Source organism: Hemitrygon akajei, unplaced genomic scaffold, assembly GCF_048418815.1.
Source record: "Hemitrygon akajei unplaced genomic scaffold, sHemAka1.3 Scf000059, whole genome shotgun sequence".
NCBI lineage: Eukaryota > Metazoa > Chordata > Chondrichthyes > Myliobatiformes > Dasyatidae > Hemitrygon > Hemitrygon akajei.
Window position 1 is genome coordinate 3,658,574 of NW_027331945.1, and position 24,541 is coordinate 3,683,114.

Genomic DNA, 24,541 nt, shown 5'->3' on the forward strand with positions numbered 1-24,541 from the left:
CTTTCCCCAAATTAGTCCGGGTCAGGGTGGCAGGAAACAGAGGTCCAGGAGAACTTGGCTTTGTGGATACTGAAATGACCTGACCACAGAGGCAGAGGGTGCTGGTAGAGTGAGAAGCGTATTCTCTCTGGAAGCCGGTACCCAGGAGTGTTCTGAACCGATCTTTTCCAACAACCCTGTTCGTTGTGATTTTTACTTCACTCAGAAGGTGATGCGAACATGGATGCAGGTTCAATTTCAGCATTGAGGAGAAGTTTGTCTGGGTACATGGATGAGAGAGGTATTGACATCTAGATTCTGGGTGCACATGGCTGGGCTCAGGCAGAGAATGGCAAAGACCAGATGGGCTGAAAGCCCTGATTCTCTGCTGTAAGAGAATGAATTACATTGTTCGTCCTATACCAGTCCAATTTCGCAGGAGATTTAAATTATTCCAATGAAACGTTCTAAAAAAACCCCTGCAAATACAAGAAACACTCAATGGATGAAGAACATCTGTGGAGACGAACAAAGTTAGAGTTTCAGCTCCAACACCCTGTGTCGGAATGGCTTCAAACAATTTCTGATGTGATTTCAGGTCTCCAGCATCTTGAGTGTTTCTTTAATTTCCAGCTGCTCACAGACAGACGACAGTGAGTGGGAATTCCCAAACATGGTGAGGATACTGAACCCGAGGTAGATAACCAACGATGCAAACACCGAACAGCTTAATCCAGGTAATCACTGCCTCTGCGTATTGAGATTGCCCCGCAGGTCTATTCGATCTGTCTGCTCTTTTCTATCTGTGCCATTCAGCCCCTCTAACCATCAACAAGATGGCGGCTCCTCTTCCATTTCATTGCATTCTCTATAACAAATACTCTCTAACCGCTTTTTTCATTCTCTCTGGAATTAATTTATCTTCTGTAGCCCGGTGTTGCCCCAACCACTCACCTCCCACCCCTGTCACTATTTCCACCTTCCCACCTCCCCCCACACCTGGATCCACCTCACACTCCCCAGCTCTTGCCCCATCCCCACCCCTCACCTCTTTTCTCTGACTATTTCCCGTCCACTCTCAGTCCAGAGGGAGGGTCTCGGCCCGAAATGTTGACGGTCCATTTCCCTCCACAGATGCTGCCCGACCCACTGAGTTCCTCCGGCAGTTTGTTCTTTGGTCTGTATAACCCGTGTTAGTATGGGGAGCGGGATTTTACACCATATTCCAGGGACAGTCTCAACAAATCCCAAATAATTGTCACTTTGCCCGGATCACTGGCCCCGCTTGCAGGGCAACAGTCTGCCGGTGTTTGCCCCCCAATGTGGTGAATCCCTCTGCTTGCCACCACCGTGGGCTCAGACATTTCCACAGATGAGCCCCTCCTGTCCCCACCGGGACGAACATCCTGTCCGACCCGTCTCTCACCATCTTCATCCTTTCAATAAAATCCCCCTCTCCCTCCCTCCCTGGGGAAACGGTATCAAAACGATGGGCCGAGCGGTCTCCTCCTACCTCTCAGCGATACATCAGATTCCGGGCGCAGGAGACGCTTCACAAACTCCCCAACTTCCCTCGGAGGGAAATGGAAATAAATCAGAAAACGGACATTTACTTTGAGATTTGTTCCGCTCTGAGGGGAGATCGACACTTGAGCGGGAAACGGTTTCAGCGGGGGTAACGCCCTCACAGCTGGTACGCTTCCGCTATTGGTTGAAACCAGTGATTGACATCGCATCGCACCAATGGGAGTAGAGCAGGCCCTGAAGCTTTGGTTTTCAGCGGTGGGGAGGGGTGATCACGTGATTGATAGTTCAGCCGTTAAACCGATAAAGCTCGAGCTCTCCAGCGCGTGGATGACGTAAGACACCGCGCATGCGATGGCAGGTCCTGGTGTGGGGAGCCCATGTGTGACGTAAGGCGCGTGGATTCGCCTGTGTGACGTCACCTGTGGGGGAGCGCTTGTAATTAAAAACACCTGAATGGACGTTTCTGATGATTTCAGTGGGACAACAACATTAATCACGGGTTTCATCACTGAATCCAGTGTTGTGAGATGTAAAGTCCCCGGTTATGTGTACGGGTATGCCGTGTTGTTGGCGGAGTGGGCAGCGTGGTGTTTGTCTCGATTCGGGTCACAACAGCAGAATTGCCAGCGGGGTCCACACACAGTGTATTAGTCAACAGAAAACCTCTCGTCCCTGTAGTCTTTGTCTCCTGGTAAACTCAACACCCTGACAATATGGACCATAGATACCCCTTCCTCTTTAAAGTCAGTTATACATTCAGACAGCTGATCGCTGAGAGGAATTATATTTATTAGTCATTAAAGTTCGCCCAGATTCGTTTGGATGGATTTGATGTGGAGTTCGGGGTGTCACAGTGAAAGGGCCGGACGGCCGAACTCTCTCCGTTGTCCAAACATCCTTCCAGGTGAGGCGACACTTCACCTGTGAATCTTCCGGGGTCGCCTATTGTGTCCGCTGCTCCCGATGCGGCCGCCTCTACACTGGTGACACCGGCTCCTCCGCAGTTGTGCGGGGTAGGGTTGTTTTTTTTGGGGGGGAGCGGATCGTTGTTATTGTTCCCTTTTGTGCGGGAGGTGTGGTTTTCGGGGTTTGATGATCCGGATGTCGTTGTTTTTGATGCGGGGGTGGGATGGGAGTTTGATTTTTCTCTCTGAAAGACTTTCATGCTCTTTCTTTGTTTTGTGGTTCTCTGGGGAAAAAAAAACGCAAGAGTTGTTCATGGATACCTCCTTTGATAATAAACTGACCTTTGAACTATCCGCTCCCAGCGGGACTTCCCGGTGTCCAAACATTTTCATTCCGTTTCCCATTCCCGACCCGGCGTGTCAACCATCCCCTCCTCTTCTGCCAAGTTAAGGCCACCCTCAGGGTACAGCAGCTGCACCTTATATTCCGTCTGGGTAGCCCCTCCCCCCAAACTGATGGCATGAATATCGATTTCTACTTCCGGTGAACAAATCTCCCTCCCTCCCACTCCCTCTCTTCCTCTCTGACTTTTCACGTCCTCTCACGTGCTTAGCACGTCTCTCTGGGTCCACTGCTCCTATTCGCCACTCTCCTCTCCTATTAGATTCTATTTTCTTCTGCTCTTCAGCTTTCCCATCTACCTGGCTTCACCTGTCATCATCCAGCCAGCCATTTCTTCGCCCGCCCCGATTTTATTCAGTTATTTCCCCCATTCTATCTCAGTCCTGAAGGAGGGTTCAATTAGAAACGTCGACTGTTGACTCTTTTCGATAGATGCTGCCTGAGTTCCACCAGCATTTTGTGTGATTTCCAGCATCTGCAGATTTTGTCGTGTTTATGAATTTCCTCACAGTTGGAGGGGTTTGGTGGAGGAGTGGATATGGCCGGTGCACAGAGATCAACCGTACAGAGCCTCGACGTTGATTTCTTTCTCTTCATTCCTGAATCTGAACTTCCCATCTTTGAGCTGGAGAGATGTCTATGAGATCTGAGAGCATTACACAACTAGAGGAAGCTGACTGCTGAGAGAAACAATCCGTCAGGATTCCCCTCCCTGCTGACGGGGATTCTCTTTTACAGAACGCTTGGAACATGCGCCCGGAATTATCCTGGATCACCACAATAGAGTCAGGAAACTTCTCCTGCATCACTCTGATTCCTCTTGAGACAGGCGCACGCGCTCTACTTGCATAACCTCCTCCATGGACTAGATGCTGTGTGGCGAGGGAGGAGCCAGTCGGTTATCCAGCCGTCAAGTGGAACAGCCAGATTAATCATTTCATCCAGACTATCCTGCTGGTCCCGGACTGCGATCTCCCGTAGGACCCCTGCATTCAGTCCACACTGGAAGGCAGTGATGAGAGATCTCTGATGCAAACCCCTCTCTCCTGCAGACGTGCGGAATTTAACTGCCCCCGTAAAATGTCGAACAGGCTGAGTGGAGGTCCACCTGGAAGATAGACCATGTACGCCAGTTTTTGCCCACCGTCACCAAAACAACCAGGCTGGGCATGGAATGTCAGCTCGCATTTGGGAATAAACATCCTGCAACAATCAGGATCAGCATAATATCCGCCTGGTTGTGAAATATATATATATATATATATATATATATATATATCTATAGGTTCGGATATGGCCCGAGTGCGGAGCAAGAGACACTGAAGCAGGTCGATAGTTCACACACTTTAATGCGAACAGAGTTAGAGAAAAGAATAAACGCTACGCCAAACAGGGCCATTAACTAAAATTCTCAAAAGGGAAATGAAGCCTACAGTGCGGTTGAAAGGAATAACTTAATATAAAATGAACAACAAACACACACAAAATGCTGGTTGAACACAGCAGGCCAGGCAGCATCTATAAGGAGAAGGACTGTCGACGTTTCGGGCCGAGACCCTTCGTCAGGACAGGACCCTTCATCCTGACGAAGGGTCTTTGTCCGAATCGTCGACAGTGCTTCTCCTTATAGATGTTGCCTGGCCTGTTGTGTTCCACCAGCATTTTGTGTGTGTTGCTGTTTGTCTTTCCAGCATCTGCAGATTTCCTCGTGTTTGCTAATATAAAATGAATATCGGGAGTCAGTTTCCTCAAACTCTCCAATTTCTCAGGCAAGGCCGAAAGCAAACAGGCAGCGATGAGTTATTGTGCTTGGTTCAAGTCTCGACAAGCACTATGACAGAAATAATTGATTTTAGTGCTATCACACTGAAATAATAATTAGCCAGGGGCCCTGTCACGACCACGGATTCGGCAGCGCAGCAGATACGGCATTTGCGCTCATGAGGATGCACGTGTCAGCTAATTATTATTTCATTGTGATAGTATTTAACTCAATTCTTTCTGTCATAGTGCTAGACGCAGCCCCTGAGGCGGAACAGAACTGTATCTGTTGGAAGACCCGGATGAGCGGCGTGTCCAAGGTATCCTTAGCCACAATACACTGTATTAAATTGCAGGGAGATGGGAACCAGAATGCGAGAAGAGTTAATGTTGAGTTGTGGAGGCGGATGTTGGGAAGACTGCAGACAGAGCAAGGAATCAAAGGTTGAGCATGGTGCGACTACTGACCCGAGCTGCATGTATTTCAATACAGGAAGTAACGGAGGCAAGTTGTGTAACGAGCTGGAGATGAGGGAGCTGGTTGGGCAGACAGAGGCAACGTGTAGTGAGGAGAGGCTGTCGATAGGGCAAAATTGCAGTCAACAAGATGCAACATAAATGGTGGACAAAATCGAAAAGCGTGCATACAGAAATGAAGATGTTATATTTGAATGGGACGGTATACAGACTAAGGCAGATAAACTTGCAGCACAGTTGCCAATCGGAATGATGTTATTGGCGTCTCTGGAAAATCTAAAAGGGTGGATACAGGGCTGAACTGAATAGTGGCTGAAAAAAAAATAGCCTGGTGCTTAATGTCCAAGGATACACGTTATATCAAAACAAAGCAGGAAGGTAGAGTGGCCGGCGTTGCTCTGTTGGTGAAAAATAAATCAAATTATTCGAAAGAGGAGACATGCGGTTGGAAGACGCTGATTCTTTGCGAATAGAGGGGAGGAACTGCAAGGGTAAAACGACAGTGATGGGAGTTGTATACAGACTCCAAAACGGTGGTAAGAATTTGACTTCCAAACTTCAAAGGGGGATTAAAAAATTCTTGCCCAAGGAGTGTCATGGTCCCTTCTGACACCCGGCTACTTCCTCAGGAATTGGGCCTTAATCATCTCATTTAGTTCCCAATCATTCCCAGGTTCCACCAACTACAAACACGTGTTTTCTATCAGCAACTGCAGTATAAAAATCCTGTGACCACAAGGAGCTGCCAGTTTATTGGTCGACTCGTGTACGAGTAACCTCGTTCCAAGGTTCTTAGGACTATCAGTTCTAAGTCTAGCATCGTGGGGGGGGGTATTCAGTGGGGGGTGGGAGATAGAGTTGGTGACTGGGGTAGGTGTTCGCGGGCTGCGGGAGGGGATTCCGTGAGATGGTGACGTTGGTGGGGGGGGGACTGTGTGTGGGGAGAGTATTCATGGGCTGCGGGAGGGGAATTCAGCGGGGGAGGGGGTGGTAATCGGGGGCTTCAAGAGGAGCGGGGTCGAAGAAGTGGGAGGAACCAAAGCAGAAATTATTGAGAGTAAGAACTAATTCCCCTAGACGGAGGAGAGTGGTGGTATAGGGGAATTGTTTAGGCCTGGAATCCAAAAAGAAGCAAAGGGCTTTGAGACCGTCCGGGTGGGGGATGGAGGTATATAGGGACTGGACGTCCATGGTGAAAATAAGGCGGTGGGGGCCCGGGAATTTAAAACCATTGACAAAAAATCAAAGCATGAGAAGTGTCACGAACATAGGTGGGAAGAGATTGAACAAGTGGGGGGGGGGGGGTAAGACAGTGTCAAGGTATGCAGAAATGAGTTCAGTGGGACAGGAGCAAGAGAATCCCGCACTAGGTTTCTGAACTCCTGTTAGGGCTCTTCTTTCCCGATTTTGTCCCGAGTAGACAATTCCCTGCAATATAGTCCATCTAGGGTGTATGGGGTATCTAGGGAGCGGTAGCACCTCTGGTGGGGGGGGGGTGCCTTTTTCAGGGCAGCTCGTCCACCTTTGGTCCCCACCTGCCGTTCAGTTTTTACCTGTGGCTCCAAGTAGTTGTAACAGGACCAGCGCCCACACCCCAGTAAACCGTCTCGGCAGACGGGATAAACCAGGTGAGGTAGCCAATGCATCTTCGACCCTGGGTGAGGTAGCGGATCTGTCTGTCCCAGCGGGTGAAGTCTGACCGTGGCAGATGGTGTGGAAGAGAACAATTAATGATCCAATGGTCAAGAAGGCAGGCCAGCAGGCGTTGGTGGAGCGCTAAGAGCACGGCAAGGCATTTAGATGTCCTGGTCATCCACTGCAAGAGGTGGTGATCTCTTTAAACTCACGCGGCAGAATGCAAAGGCAAACCACTGCTGTATCCTGCCATGTACATGATTTCCCAGTGTGTCAGTGCGGCGTGGAGGGTCATCGTCCGCCAGATATAAACTCCAGATGCGACCAACGACGATGACAATAGTCCTTCTGCCGCTCGATTGTCCATTTCCTTGATCTGTCCAAGATCTTCTGCAAACTTTCTGTTTCCTCAAGACTACCTACCATTCAACCAATATTTGGATAGTCCGCAAATATGGCCACAAAGCCCCCAGTTTCATTATCCTGATTCACTGTCGTATAATGTGCATGGATGCGGCCCTAACTCCGACCAGTCACCAGCAGTCGACCAGAAAAAAAGTCCCCCTTTTTTCTCACAGTTTGTCTCCACCCAGTCAGCTATTCGTCTAGATATGGCGGCATCTCTTCTGTATTATGAGGGGCTTTTATATTTTTTTTAGCAGACTCAAGCCAGGCGCTTTGTCAACGAGTTCTGCAAGTAAGCGACATTCAGTGACTCTCTTTTGTTTATTCTGCCTGTTATTTGCTCAGTGAATTCTAAACAATTTATCCGGTTAGATTACCCCTTGTGGAAACCATGCTGGCTTTGGTCTGTTTTATTATGTGCCTCCAAGTACCGCGACACTCCATCCATAATAATGGACTGTAACATCACCTGAAACACTGACGTCCAGCTAACGTTCTTTCTTTGGCTTCTCCCTCCCCTTCTTAAAGAGTGAAACACGTTTCCATTTATCCAAACTGTTGGAAATATTGTGTTTCTCTAACGATCACTGCTAATGCCACCACAATATCTTGGGACTGAACGATTGGCGTGAATGTCGGCAAAACATACGATAGCGATTCGTTTCGCTTTTTCACTCTCTCTGCGTCGGTCCCTTCATTTATTATCAAAGTGTGCAGACTTTATACAACCTTGGGCTCGTCTCCGTACAGGCAGCCACGAAGCAAAGAAACCCAATAAAACTCATTAAAACAAAAGAGGACTGACGAGCACCCAGTGTGCAGAGAGAGAGAAATATATCGTACAAAATAAAAGCACGGAAACAGTATTCACAACTGAAGGTCACAGAGTCAGGCATCACTGCAGCCGGGCGAGAATCCACCAATTGCAGGTCACAGTCTCAGGCCAGCACAGAGACGAGCTCAGCCCGCGGAGAAGCGAGCAGTGCCGGACAATCCCTCGCCTGCGACTCCGACAACGGGCCATTTCCATCCGTCCGGTTCCTTAAATCGTCAAAACCTTGTGACATTCCTCGCTCTCTGTTCTTCCATACAGCCTCGGACTCGGGTTTCGTCGCTTCGATTCGGCCAGTACCGACACGGACATCGTCTGTATTTCCACCTGCAAGCATGACTTAGAGGGTGTTTCCAAGTTTTCTGACAACTCAAGGAGGTGAGAGGGCCGGATAAAACGCACAAATTTGGACTTGCTTACTGATAGATGGAAAGAGCAAAGGAAAAGTCTGTACATGGATGTTAGTGATGGAAAATGTGAGGGAAGAGGAATCAAGTAGAGAAGGTTACTCGGGTGAAATTCAAAGGGATTGAGATGTTCTTGCGTATGAGATATAGAATTGTTTGATGGTGCATCCAGCAGAGAAGGCAGCAAATGGTACAATTGTATTTATTACAACAGGGCTGGAGTTTGGAAATAAAGTTGTGCAGAGTATTAGGACAGCCACACCTCGAGAATTATGTACGGCTCTGAATCCCTTACTTCAGAGAGAAAACGTTCACGTTGACATTCCAGAAGATATTACCTTAGCGAATTCCTGGATCAAAGGTGTTGTCCTATCACAAATGGTTAAAGATTATAGAATCAGAGGTCATCTAGTTGAACCAGACAGAACACCAGAGGACACAGCAGGGTAGATTTTGCAAGGGAGGCAGAGGGAGACTCATCATAGAAATAGACCCTTCAACCAATTAACTCCAAGACCATTTAGAACTAAATATTCCCCAGCCCTTTATATTGTCCTTACATGTCCACTTGCTCAGATCCACATTCCAGATATACAGGGAGCGGGGGCAGACATGCAGAGGATTAAGGGAAAGGGAAACCCATTGGAATTCTTTGAGGAAATAACAAGCAGGATGAACAAATTAAAATCAGTGGATGTTGTACACTTCAATTTTCAGAAGAAATTTGAAAAGATTCCTCACATGAATCCGCGCAGTATACATAGAGTATTGGCTGATTGATAGTAGGGAAAGTGTGGGACCAAAGGGATGAATTTCTGACTGTCTACCGGTGACTAGTAGTTTTCCACAGGGATGTGTTGGGACAGCTTCATTTTACCATGATGAAATTGATGGATCTGCATCCAAGACTGCGGACTATACGTAGACAGGTGGAGGATCAGCAAGTGCTCGAAAAGTTATCCGTCGTCTCAACTCTTACTTCAGTGATGTTGTAAGACTCCGTTTGGGTGGAAGACGGGTCCTCAGTTGGACGGAACAGGAAATTCTACAAACTGAGTAATGTTCCGCAGAGAGTAGTAGAGCAATATTTAAAGCAATTCTGCGATATTTCTACGTGTGGCTTGCCTCATCAAATGATCAATGCAAAAGATAGACTCCTCCAATCAGCAGACGAGGTATTGTGTTTTTTCCCCCTCATGATGAAAGGTAATTACAGCTGACTCGTTTTATTAGGATTTCCGGTATCTTTTTTTTTCCCCAAAAATCAATTACATACCCAGATAAAATCCAGTTAGTTCCACAGAGAGAGAGAAAAAAATCAAATATATTTTCCTGTTGCTTTGGTTCTTTAACGTTCAACGCACATTTATTATCAGTGTAATTATATATTCCTACATACTGCAATGAGCTATTCAGCAGGGGACCAGGCGTGTGGACAGAGAGAAACAGACAACAGAGGGAGAAGTAAGGAAGCAGATTGTCACGGGGCCTTGGGAGGTGAACATAGAAAAGACGGAGATATGAAAGGACAAAGAGAGAGCAGTCTGGAGATGGAGAGAATGTTGAAAAAGAAAACAAAGCACATATGAATCCGTTGTTTGAAGGTCCGATAATAGATAGATAGATAGATACTTTATTTATCCCCATGGGGAAATTCAACTTTTTTCCAATGTCCCATACACTTGTTGTAGCAAAACTAATTACATACAATACTTAACTCAGTAAAAAATATGATATGCATCTAAATCACTATCTCAAAAAGCATTAATAATAGCTTTTAAAAAGTTCTTAAGTCCTGGCGGTAGAATTGTAAAGCCTAATGGCATTGGGGAGTATTGACCTCTTCATCCTGTCTGAGGAGCATTGCATCGATAGTAACCTGTCGCTGAAACTGCTTCTCTGTCTCTGGATGGTGCTATGTAGAGGATGTTCAGAGTTATCCATAATTGACCGTAGCCTACTCAGCGCCCTTCGCTCAGCTACCGATGTTAAACTCTCCAGTACTTTGCCCACGACAGAGCCCGCCTTCCTTACCAGCTTATTAAGACGTGAGGCGTCCCTCTTCTTAATGCTTCCTCCCCAACACGCCACCACAAAGAAGAGGGCGCTCTCCACAACTGACCTATAGAACATCTTCAGCATCTCACTACAGACATTGAATGACGCCAACCTTCTTAGGAAGTACAGTCGACTCTGTGCCTTCCTGCACAAGGCATCTGTGTTGATTCCTCATGCTGCAACTCATCATTCAAAATTTGTATACAGGCGATGTGGAGTTTACGCTGGAATCGAGGGGATCGACTGAGAGATTGGGAGCAAAATATCGAGAGTATCACTGAACAGGAAAATGAGAAACAGTGGGGAGGATATTGAAAAGGAAGATGATCCACTCTGACTGGACCAGCCCGGAGTAAAACACCGTGAGCATCACCAGGACGAAGGATGAGACCGAACAAAGAGAAGGAAAATAAAACGGGCGGGGCATGAGTGAACCGTCCCCGTCAGTTCCCGTCTTCTACAGAGCGTTCAACGGGGTGAATTACAGCTTAGCTGATGCTTACATATTGCATATCTGATGAAGGACGAATTTCACCTGTACAGGGTAGTCGGCGAGTGAAATATATCACCAGGAAATGCATGCGTATTTCAGAGCGCTCAATTGTTAACCGTGGTTCTACATATCGGCAAGCGGATACCTTATGTAGGAAAATGGCGACTGATGTCATTCCACTGTAGAGACCAACGGTCGTTCTAATGAAATTAGTTAATAGTTTCAGGGGGTATTTCACCGCGTTCTTCAGCTGTTCTCTGAACTTGCTCTGAGTCACGGCGTAAATATATGTGTTGGTGCAGGAGCTGAGGATCTACAGCATCATCGCCGTGGAGCCCACGATATTAATCGGATCCATGCCCAAATAAAGGGTGATGTTTGCAACCCGTCGGTAGATATCGAATACCAGCCGTGTTAACCACAGAAATACAAAACTACAAGTTATACTCAATAGTAAAACGACGGTTCTCCATCTCCGGGTCCTTGTCATTCTTTCCGTTGCTGCGGCCCCGGAGCCCCATCCGGACTTCATTGGCGGAAAAACTCCATCTACCTGTCCGAGCATTGACCAATAAAATCAGAACAAACGGGAGACAAGGTATAAAAATGCGAAGAAACATGTGAAATGCGATCCACGAAGGCGACGTATGGAAGCTCGCTTTGCTCGCACAGCCATAGAAAACTCCACTAATTATCATCAAAAGCTCAAATGTAAAGTAAAAAGGGAAACTTTGTGAACAGCACAGAACACTCACTGCCCCGATAACCACAGCCGCCGTTCTTTCGATGCAATGTTTTGTTTTTCAGCTTGTCACAACAAATGGCCACAAATCTGTTACAGGTGAACACGACTGTCAGCAAGACAGAGACCCCGGTGCTTGCTAAAAGCAGGCAATAAATGACCCTGCAAACGGGAGTCCTATAGAGGAAGGAAGACTTGAAGTATATGTAAACAGTCCACTTCAGCAGAGGGTCAGAGATAACAATTAAATCATAAATCAGTGATAATCGGCCACTGCCATTCCCAGCAGGTAGCAAGTGATACATTTGGAGAGACCGCACTTTCCTCGAAACAGGATAACAATCACAACCAATTAAACTGCAAGAGAAAAGGAGGGAAACAGAGGAATTATTGACAGTCACGAAAATAGACAGGCGGCTGTGGAAACAAGTAGCGAGAGAAACACTTCAGAACATCGGAATTAACTCTCAGTTTCTGCCGTTTGCAGGTGTGACAACGGCTTCCCGGGAATTCCAACGGCTGAAATAACAGGGTAGTAAATGTCTTCAATCCGCCAGATTACTGGATATCCCATTTGAGTGACGCAGTGAACGCTGTTGCTCTGAATTCCACAGCATGGGAAGACATTCTGGGCTGCAACACGCTATGCTTTATATGGGGGATCAATCTCCAGTGACATGGTCCCAACTCCGACCATTGTTACCGAACAAGCGTATTACATCACCGGAAGTGTCTCAGGTGTAAATTCAGTGGGGATGTAACACGAACACGTCAATATTATTGACATTACCTCATACAGATTCCTATGTGTTAGTTGACCAAAATGTGCAATGTGACCAGTAAGTGAACAATGAGCGGGTTCATTTTCCACAGTTGCATTGGCAACAGTCATGACTGTTTCCGTTTTCCAACCTGATACTTTCACTGTGGTTCTCTTTCCACAAGCAATCCGGAATCGATGTTTCCAGCATTTTCAGCAACTTTGGCACACCTGCTGTTTCATCTACAAAGACATCCGTTTCTCCTCAATGTGCTCTGGATCCAGGGGCACATGAAACCTCTCTCTGTCTCCACCTGCAACTTTCAGTTAATATCGTTCAGCTTTTCGTAATTCAGCAGCTCCACTTTCACCAAACCCACCCCACCCCGTCCCACTATGTGCCACCAGATATAAAACATACCCGCTGTGTACAGAGACACTCTGTCCAGTTCCCCATCAGGCACCAAACCCACCCCAACCCGTCCCACTATGTGCCACCAGATATAAAACATACCCGCTGTGTACACAGGCACTCTGTCCAGTTCCCCATCAGGCACCAAACCCACCGCACCCTATCCCACTATGTGCCACCAGATATAAAACATACCCGCTGTGTACAGAGACACTCTGTCCAGTTCTCCATCAGGCACCAAACCCACCCCACCCCGTCCCACTATGTGCCACCAGATATAAAACATACCCGCTGTGTACACAGACACTCTGTCCAGTTCCCCATCAGGCACCAAACCCACCCCACCCCGTCCCACTATGTGCCACCAGATATAAAACATACCCGCTGTGTACACAGACACTCTGTCCAGTTCCCCATCAGGCACCAAACCCACCCCAACCCGTCCCACTATGTGCCACCAGATATAAAACATACCCGCTGTGTACACAGACACCCTGTCCAGTTCTCCATCAGCCCTGGACGACATCGGTATTTAGGTCATTCTGATCAGCCTCCCCAGTATAATGTTCATTTTCGATATCTTCGCTAAGTCCAGAACTGTCCATGGTCCCCTCCATCTCTTGAACTATCTTCTCCCCATCTGTATTATCTGTGTGTATGTATATTTATGTGCATATGTGTCTATGTGTATTTGTGCGTGTGTGTTTGTGTGTGTGTTCATGTGTGAATGTGTGTGTTTACGTGCATGTGGATGTGTGTATAGGTGTGGCTGCGTGTGTGCGCATGTGTACGTGTGTTCGTGTGTAACTCTAATGTATCTTAAAATTTATATGCATAAAATTTCTTAGTCGTGCTGTGGACTTAGAAACGGTAAAGTGACAGACAAAGCTGCTCTTGAATCCGCCTGACGAACAGTTAGATACTGAAATACTGTGGTGTTCAATTAGCTATAGGAATCTAATGGGCTGATAAGGCTCTCACTCGCTCTCCTGTGGGTTACTAGCACAGCCATCAACAGGTTTCTCCATGGTGTAAATACAGCATGATTTAACAAAATACTTTCGGCCGTGTATAGATTCTAATCCGATTTGATCTCATTGTTTAACATAAAATGCCCGTGTCGTTGGCATATTCTTTGCAGTGCCCTTCACAGAACTGTAACATCAGGCCACACCATCAAATAAAGCTATATCAGACACAAGCCCTGGACAAGACAAGGGATTCCGGGCCTGGGCTAGGACTAGAGTAGGAAAGTGGGACCTGGACGAGGAACAAGGAACTGGGAACTGGGAACTAGGAACCTGGACAAGGACTCCGAGCCAGATACTGGACAGGGACCCAAAGCCTGGGTCTTGACTCGGGCTCGGACCCCGGAACTAGGCGACAACATGGCGAGGCTTGGGATCTTCGATGCTTGGGTCTGGGCTCCGAGCCAGAGACCGGGCGAGGACCCAGAACCAGGCGAGGACAACATGTGGCTACACGCCGAGGAGAGGCAACAAGACTGGACGTGAGACTCCTGGACAGGACAAGGGAAGTCCACCACAGGACGAGGGAACCCGAGCATCGGGCTGGGCAAGGTATTCCTGTGCCGGGTGAGGCACATGGACAAGATGACAACAGAAAGCCGTGGCTTGGACAGGACAAGGTTCTTGGACGTGGCTAGGACTGGACGAGATCCCGAGGCCTTGACTTGATCGACGAAGACACAGGAATGCAGAGCCTTGGTTGAGGGCAAGACAGGAACATGGAACACAGAGCCCGGACCCTTCCTTGGAAACAGGACGTAGGGCCGGGACTCATTACACAGAACCGGAGCTGAGACCCCTACTTGGGTACAGGACATGGGGCCAGGACTCATTACACAGAACCGGAGCTGAGACCCCTACTTGGGTACAGGACATGGGGCCGGGACTCATTACACAGAACCGGAGCTGAGACCCCTACTTGGGTACAGGACATGGGGCCGGGACTCATTACACAGAACCGGAGCTGAGACCCCTACTTGGGTACAGGACATGGGGCCGGGACTCATTACACAGAACCGGAGCTGAGACCCCTACTTGGGTACAGGACATGGGGCCAGGACTCATTACACAGAACCGGAGCTGAGACCCCTACTTGGGTACAGGACATGGGGCCGGGACTCATTACACAGAACCGGAGCTGAGACCCCTACTTGGGTACAGGACATGGGGCCAGGACTCATTACACAGCACCGGAGCTGAGACCCCTACTTGGGTACAGGACATGGGCCAGGACTCATTACACAGAACCGGAGCTGAGACCCCTACTTGGGTACAGGACATGGGGCCAGGACTCATTACACAGAACCGGAGCTGAGACCCCTACTTGGGTACAGGACATGGGGCCAGGACTCATTACACAGCACCGGAGCTGAGACCCCTACTTGGGTACCGGACATGGGCCAGGACTCATTACACAGAACCGGAGCTGAGACCCCTACTTGGGTACAGGACATGGGGCCGGGACTCATTACACAGAACCGGAGCTGAGACCCCTACTTGGGTACAGGACATGGGGCCGGGACTCATTAAACAGAACCGGAGCTGAGACCCCTACTTGGGTACAGGACATGGGGCCGGCACTCATTACAGAGCACCGGAGCTGAGACCCCTACTTGGGTACAGGACATGGGCCAGGACTCATTACACAGCATGCAGACTATGATGAGACGGATTCTAACACAAGGTAGCGGCTGATGGCCGGACCTACCTAGCGAAGGCGAGGACACAGAGACTGTTGAAAACAACGAAAGACTGTTCCCTATCTTGCTCCGGTGGTTGAACTTGACAGCAGTGAAGGCAAGGCTCCAGGCGAGGCAAGGCGAGTTTCCAGGCGAGGCAAGGCTCCAGGCAGAAGGTGAAGGGAAGGGCTACAGACAGAGGAATCCTGTATCTATTTATGAAGCCAGCCCAAACGAGAATCAGCTGCCTCAACAGAAACTGGAGAAAATCTGAAAACCTGAAATAAGGAACTTGACCAGATCGTGAACCAGAATGTGGATTTCACAGACCGGACCATGACACACGCATACATATACACTCTCTCACACACCCACAAACACATACACACACAGATGCACTCTCTCACGCACAAACACACACATGCACAGACACACTCACTCTCTCACACACACATACACACAGACACACACTCTCTAACTCCACAGTGAGTCTATGCATTTCATTACTGACTTATCAGTTTCTCCCTCAATGTGAGAGTGTTGGTTTCATTCTGTATCTGTCCGTCTCTGTTACAGTGTGAGAGTGTGGGTTTCATTCTGTATCTGTCAGTCTCAGCTACAGTGTGAGAGTGTGGGTTTCATTCTGTATCTGTCAGTCTCTGCTACAGTGTGAGAGTGTGGGTTTAATTCTTTATCTGTCTGTCTCTGTTACAGTGTGAGAGTATGGGGTTCATTCTGTATCTGTCAGTCTCTGCTACGGTGTGAGAGTGTGGGTTTAATTCTTTATCTGTCTGTCTCTGTTACAGTGTGAGAGTGTGGGTTTCATTCTGTATCTGTCAGTCTCTGTTACAGTGTGAGAGTGCGGGTTTCGTTCTGTATCTGTCAGTCTCTGTTACAGTGTGAGAGTGTGGGTTTCATTCTGTATCTGTCAGTCTCTGTTACAGTGTGAGAGTGTGGGTTTCATTCTGTATCTGTCAGTCTCTGTTACAGTGTGAGAGTGTGGGTTTCATTCTGTATCTGTCAGTCTCTGTTACAGTGTGAGAGTGTGGGTTTCATTCTGTATCTGTCAGTCTCTGCTACAGTGTGAGAGTGTGGGTTTCATTCTGTATCTGTCAGTCTCTGTTAAAGTGTGAGAGTGTGGGTTTCATTCTGTATCTGTCAGTCTCTGTTACAGTGTGAGAGTGTGGGTTTCATTCTGTATCTGTCAGTCTCTGTTACAGTGTGAGAGTGTGGGTTTCATTCTGTATCTGTGAGTCTCTGCTACAGTGTGAGAGTGTGGGGTTCGTTCTGTATCTGTGAGTCTCTGCTACAGTGTGAGAGTGTGGGTTTCCTTCTGTATCTGTCAGTCTCTGCTACAGTGTGAGAGTGTGGGTTTCATTCTGTATCTGTGAGTCTCTGCTACAGTGTGAGAGTGTGGGTTTCATTCTGTATCTGTCAGTCTCTGCTACAGTGTGAGAGTGTGGGTTTCATTCTGTATCTGTCAGTCTCTGTTACAGTGTGAGAGTGTGGGTTTCATTCTGTATCTATCAGTCTCTGCTACAGTGTGAGAGTGTGGGTTTCATTCTGTATCTATCAGTCTCTGTTACAGTGTGAGAGTGTGGGTTTCATTCTGTATCTGTGAGTCTCTGCTACAGTGTGAGAGTGTGGGTTTCATTCTGTATCTGTGAGTCTCTGCTACAGTGTGAGAGTGTGGGTTTCATTCTGTATCTGTGAGTCTCTGCTACAGTGTGAGAGTGTGGGTTTCATTCTGTATCTGTCAGTCTCTGTTACAGTGTGAGAGTGTGGGTTTCATTCTGTATCTGTGAGTCTCTGCTACAGTGTGAGAGTGTGGGTTTCATTCTGTATCTGTGAGTCTCTGCTACAGTGTGAGAGTGTGGGTTTCATTCTGTATCTGTGAGTCTCTGCTACAGTGTGAGAGTGTGGGTTTCATTCTGTATCTGTGAGTCTCTGCTACAATGTGAGAGTGTGGGTTTCATTCTGTATCTGTCAGTCTCTGCTACAGTGTGAGAGTGTGGGTTTCATTCTGTATCTGTCAGTCTCAGGTGTGAGATCGGCATCAATGGTGGTGGAAGGGAAACTGCGATCTTTGAAGCAGGAGGACATTTCTGACGACCTGGAAAGGAAAACCTCATTCTGTCAAAAAATGTAGCGGGGATGAAGGAACTATAAAAAAGAAATAGCTTTTCTACAGGAGGCAAGGTTGGAAGAGGGTTAGTCACAATAACCATACAGATTGGTAGGTTTATAAACAAAAAGCATGAGGGTGTTTTATAAACCCTGCCATCTGCCATGGCCAGTGTCTTTCTCGGGTCAGCTGAATATACCAGTGTGGTTGGTGATGGGTTTTGCAGAGATGGCGAGTGCTGTCGGGGTCAGCGGGGTTTACAGAAATTAGGAGTGCTATAGGGCTCGGAAAAGTTTTCAGAGATGGTGCGGGGTGTTTGAGTGTTTCTCTACCACCGTGAAAATGTACTTTACTTGTAGTTCCAAAATGGCACTTTTGTCTGTATCAAATTGAAACCCATATTGTATCGGAGTATTTTGCTAATAATGTTCGTGCAACATTATGCTGAGGTAACCGGAGAACCTGACTGCAGACCCGCAGTCCCTACACTGCATTTCAGCTGCCACTTTTATTTCTTTTCCCAAAGTGCATGACTATGCAGTTCTCTACACTGTGTTCCATCTAACAATTCTTTGCCCATTCCTCTAATCGGTCAAAGTCCTTTTTTAGGCTCTCTACTTCCACAAAAGTACCTGTCCCTCGACCTATCTCGGTATCTTCAGCAAACGTTGCAAAAGTGCTATCGATTCTGCCATCTAACTCATTACCATAAAACACAAAAGGAATCGGTCCTAACACAGATCCCTGTGGAACACCACAAGTCACTGGCAGCCAACCAGAAAAGGTCCCCCTTGTTACTATTCTTTGCCTCGTGCCAATCAGCCACTGCATGATCCACACAAGAATCGTTCCTGTAATATCACACCATAGCCTGTTAAGCAGACCCATGGGAGGCACCTTGTCAAGGACCTTCTGAAAATCCACCTCTGAAAGCACATCATCACCCCATTCTCCTTTGCCTATCTTACTTGTTACTTCAATGAATTGAAAGAATTTCAACATACTTGTCAGACAAGATTTTCCCTCGAAGACAACATTGAGAGTTGCCGATTTTATCACGTGCCTTGAAATACCCTGAAAACAGATCATCAACAACCAACTACAATATCTTCCCAATTAGTGTGGTCAAACTGGCCTAAAATTTCTGTTCTTCCACCTCTTGCCCTTCTTGAAGAGTGGAGTGATATTTCCAAATTTCCAGACTTCCAGAACCACAACAGAATCCATTGATTCTTCAAACATCATTACTGACCCCCTCCACAATCTCTTCAGCCATCCTTTCAGAACTCTAGGGTGTACACCATCTGGTCCAGGTGCCGTATTTACCTTCAGACCTTTCTGTTTCACAGGAACCTTCCCCGAGTAATATACCTTTACACACTTCTGACCACTGACATCTGGACTTCCGCTGCTAATGTCTTCTACAGTGAAGTCTGATGCAGAATACTTATTCAGTTCATCCGCGAGCTCCTTGTCCCCTATTACTACCCCTCCAGCCTCATTTTCCAGTGGTCCGATATCCACTCTCACTTCTCCTTCACACTTTATGTATCAGAAGAAACATTTGGTATCCTCTTTATTACTGGCTCGCTTAACTTCGCATTCCATATTTCCCTTCTCAATTACTTTCTTAGTACCCTTTTGTTGCTTTCTAAAAGCTTCCTAATCCCCTAACTTCCCACCATTGTTTGATCTGTTATATGCCCTCTCTTTGTCTTTTATGTTGGCTTTGCCTTCTCATTAGCTACACTTGTATCATCTTGTTTTTGGAATACTTCTTCCTCTTTGGTACATATGGCTTATCCTGTGCTTTCCGAATTGCTTCCAGAAATTTCAGCCATTCTGTCGTCATCCCTGCCATTGTTCTTTTCTAAACAATTTTGGACAACCCTTCTCTCTGTAATTCACTTTTTCTTCTATGGAAGTCAATGTTCGTGCCATCAGGTTGGAGACTACCCAGACGGTATATAAGGTGTTGTTCCTCCAACCTGAGTGTGGCTTCATCTAGACAGTAGAGGAGGCCATGGACAGACATATGAAAATGGGAATGGGACGTGGAATTAAAATGTGTGGCCACTGGGAAATCCTTCTTTCTCTGGCGGTCAGAGCGTAGGTGTTCAGCGAAACGGTATCGCAGTCTGCGTTGGGTCCCACCAATATATAAAGGTCTTAACTGGGAGCACCGGACGCAGTATACCACCAGCTGACTCACAGGTGAAGTGTCGCCTTACCTGGAAGGACTTCTCTAACTTCCGTTAATTCCCTTTCTTACCCCATCCCTGATATATTTAGTTTTCTCCCCCTCCCCCTTTTTTTGTCTCTGTCTGCCCATCACTCTGCCTGTTCTCCATCTCCCTCTGGTGCTCCCCTCCCCCTTTCTTTCTCCCTAGGCCTCCCGTCCCATGATCCTTTCCCTTTTCCAGCTCTGTATCCCTTTTGCCAATCACACTTCTAGCTCTTAGCTTCATCCCACCCCCTCCAGTCTTCTCCTATCATTTCACATTTTCCCCTCCCCCTCATGCTTTCAAATCTCTTACTATCTTTGCTTTCAGTTAGTCCCGCCAGAGGGTTTCAGCCCGAAACGTCGACAGTACTTCTTCTGATAGATGCTGCCTAGCCTGCTGCATTCCACCAGTATTTTGTGTGTGTTGCTTGAATTACCAGCATCTGCAGATTTCCTCGTGTTTGTTTTTTTAGGTTAACTCCCATTGTCATTCTTCCTCAGCCCAGAGATTTGAGGGGCAAAGAACATCTCAGACAGAACTGCAGTCAGCTCGCCTTCTTCAGTCTGCAAAATATTCTTCACCCACAGAGTGGTGACTGTTTGGAACCCATCACCACAGGGAGAGCGAGAGATGAACAACAGGGGAGGATTTAAAAGGACTGTCATGGAAAAGAATCACTGGCAGGGTCCAGCTGGCCTGAGTTGACTCTCTACTGTACACTAGCTGTGTTAGAAATTTACTTAAGTACCAGAGACAGAGTTCAAAACAGAACTGATTTATTTGTCTAGAGATCCAGAATATTAAACTCCAGTCCCATTAAAGGTGAATGTGCAGCAGAAGAAACTCCTCCCATGCCCAGTGACCAGGGTGCAGAACTGGGCGTGGTGAGCAGCAGCAATAATTGCAGAGTTCAGCACCGACAGTCACTCTCGAAATTGCATTCAGCAACGGTGATGGACAAATATCCAGCATGCATCTTATTGAAGCTTTCTGCCCACTGTGAACCCGGGAGTGTGTCACGAGGTTAGACGACTGAGTGAATCGCTTCCCACATTCACAGCAGGTGAACGGCCTCTCCCCACTGTGAACTCAATGATGCACATTTGGTTGACTTGGCTGAGAGAATCTCTTCCCACAGTCTGAGCAGGTGATCGGCATCTACCCAGTGTGAACTCGTTGGTGACTCTGTAGGTGGGATGACTGAGTGAATCCCTTCCCACAGTCTGAGCAGGTGAACGGCTTCTCCCCAGTGTGAACTCGTTGGTGACTCAGTAGGTGGGATGACTGAGTGAATCCCTTCCCACAGTCTGAGCAGGTGAAAGGCTTCTCCCCAGTGTGAACTCGCTGATGTACCTTCAGTTGAGATGAGCAAGTGAATCCCTTCCCACAGTCTGAGCAGGTGAACGGCCTCTCTCCAGTGTGAACTCGTTGGTGTACCTTCAGTGGGGATGAGCAAGTGAATCCCTTCCCACAGTCTGAGCAGGTGAACGGCCTCTCCACAGTGTGAACTCGTTGGTGACTCTGTAGGTGGGATGACTGAGTGAATCCCTTCCCACAGTCTGAGCAGGTGAACGGCTTCTCCCCAGTGTGAACTCGCTGATGTTTCAGTAGGCTAGCTGCCTGAATGAATCCCTTCCCACAGTCTGGGCAGGTGAAAGGCTTCTCCCCAGTGTGAAGTCGCTGGTGAATCTGTAGGTTGGATGATTGAGTGAATCCCTTCCCACATTCTGGGCAGGTGAATGGCTTCTCCCCAGTGTGAACTCGCTGATGTACCTTCAGTTGAGATGAGCAAGTGAATCCCTTCCCACAGTCTGAGCAGGTGAACGGCCTCTCCCCAGTGTGAACTCGCTGGTGAGCCAGCAGATCAGATGACTGAGTGAATTCCTTCCCACATTTTGAGCAGGTGAATGGCTTCTCCCCAGTGTGAACTTGTTGGTGACTCTGTAGATTGGATAACTGAGAGAATCCCTTTCCACAGTCTGAGCAGGTGAATGGCTTCTCCCCTGTGTGAACACGTTGGTGACTCTGTAGGTGGGATGATTGAGTGAATCCCTTCCCACAGTCTGAGCAGGTGAACGGCCTCTCCCCAGTGTGAACTCGCTGGTGTTTCAGTAGGCTGGCTGCCTGAATGAATCCCTTCCCACAGTCTAGGCAGTTGAACGGCTTCTCCCCAGTGTGAACTCACTGGTGAATCTGTAGATTGGATGATTGAGTGAATCCCTTTCCACAGTCTGAGCAGGTGAACGGCCTCTCCCCAGTGTGAACTCGCTGGTGAGCCATTAGGTCAGCTGACAGAGTGAATCCTTCCCCACAAATTCAGCAGATGACCAGCCTCTGCCCAATGTGAACTGACTGGTGTTCCACAGGTGGGAAGATCGACTCAATCCCTTCTCACACACAAAACAGGTGAATGGCCTTGTCCAGGATGAACTTGCTGATGTATCTTCAGTTGAGATGACCAAGTGAATCCATTCCCATTGTCTGAGCAGGTGAACGGCCTCTCCCTGTGTGTAAAATGACGGGCGTGCTAGTCGGTCAGATGACAGAGTGAATACCTCCCCACAGTCTGAGCAGGAAGGATGATTGATTGAATCCCTTGCTCCAATTCTTAAATATCTGGACAGAGACAGCAAAACTGGTGTGTTGTGGTTGAGATTCACGTAGATAACTTCCTTGTCATTTTTAACCTGTAAAAAGATTTACAAAATCCATCAATGGGTGAAGGACAACATGTCAGATGAGATCACTTTAGTTGCCAAGGTGTGATCTGGCATCACACTGTTACAGTGAAGTTCAACCCAAGTTGGAGAGAAAAATCATCTTCTAACTGGGCACAGTGCTGGTATCTGGATTGACCATCAAATTCTCTGATGCTCTTCCTGTCTCTATGAGAATGGGGCATTTCTGCCGTCTCCCATCCGTGACTTGGCTCAGTCCCCATTGCTATTATTCCCTGCTCCAGCTAAGCTGCATGGGTGCCTGGCCCCACAGTAACTGAAACACTCTCATGCAAATACCCTTTGTTGACATGCAGCTGGGGATTTTCTTTTATGTACTGTTAATTTAAAGCGCCACAGTTTCAATGCAATGTAAATATCTCCTGACATGGATGGTGGCATAGTGGCATCAGTGCCTGACTTCGGGACGAAAGGTCCCGAGTTCGAACCCAGCCGGCTCTCCTGCACGCTTTCCATCCGTGCTGGGTTACGAGCTGGTGATCTCTTTGGAAACTCACCCGGCAGAAGGCAATGCCTCGTAAGCAGTTCGAGAGAGGCGTGGAAATTGTATAACCAGAGAAACTTTCCTTAAATGTCTCCTACTCAGATGTATGGTAGGTCTGCACAGCTGTTAAACGGAATTCGAGTGAATGTTAGTATTATTCTTGTCACAGTCATGGAAAAGTACAACACTGAAACAGGCCCTTTGGACCATCTAGTTTGTGTTGAACTATTTAAACTGTCCACTCCCGTACACCTACCACCCAGGTACCTATACAAACCTCTTACATGTTGAAATTGAGCTCGCATGCACCACTTGGGCTGTCTGCTCATTCCACACCCGGATGACCGTCTGTGTGAACAGACAGACATACTTTATTGATCCCGAGGGAAATTGGGTTTCATTACAGTCGCACCAACCAAGAATAGGTAGAAATATAGCATATAAAAATTTATATTTTGCATAAATAATTAAATAATAAGTAAATTCTGCCAAGTGGAAATTAGTCCAGGACTAGCCTATTGGCTCAGTGTTTCTGACACTCCGAGGGAGGAGTTGTAAAGTTTGATGGCCACAGGCAGGAATGACTTCCTGTGACGCTCAGTGTTGCATCTCGGTGGAATGAGTCTCTGGCTGAATGTACTCCTGTGCCTAACCAGTACATTATGGAGTGGATGGGAGACATTGTCCAAGATGGCATGTAACTTGGCCAGCATCCTCTTTTGAGATACCACCATCAGAGAGTCCAGTTCCACACCCCACAGCATCACTGGCCTTACAAATGAGTTTGTTGATTCTGTTGGTGTCTGCTACCCTCAGCCTGCTGCCCCAGCACACAGTTTCCCCTCATGTTCCCCTTGGCGTTTCACCTTTCACCCTTAACCCATGGCCTCTGGTTGCAGACCCACCCCATCTCAGTGATAAAAGCCAGCTTGCATTTACTCCATCTCACCCTCATAATTTTGGAACACCTCCATCAAATCTCCCCTCAATCTTCTATATTGGGAGGAATAAAGCCCAGACCTGTTCAGTCTCTCCTTGTACCCCAAGTCCTGCACACCTGACAACATCCTTGTGAATTTCCTCTGAACTCTTTCAACCTCATTTACAACGTTCATGTAGGTTGGTGACCAAAACTGCACACAATACTCCAAATTAGGCCTCACTAATGCTTTGTACAACGTCAACATAACACCCATCACCTGTACTCAGTACTTTGGTTTATGAAGGCGAATATGCCAAAAACTTTCATTCCATCCCTATCGAACTGTGACACCACTTTGAGTGAAATACAGACCTGTATTCCCAGATCCCTTTCTTCTACAACACTCCTCCATGACCTACCATTCACTGTGTAAGACCTACACTGGTAGGTCCTACCAAAGTGTAACACCTCACACTTGTCTGCATTAACTTCCATTTTCCATTTCTCAACGCATTTTTCCAGCTGGTCCAAATCAGCAAGCCAT

At 47.5% G+C, this 24,541-nt stretch overlaps 1 pseudogene; it reads right to left on the minus strand.

Annotated features, from left to right (window-relative positions):
- Positions 1-20,612: 20,612 nt before the first annotated feature.
- On the minus strand, positions 20,613-22,166 carry LOC140721657 (uncharacterized; annotated as a pseudogene).
- Between the last annotated feature and the right edge of the window lie 2,375 nt (positions 22,167-24,541).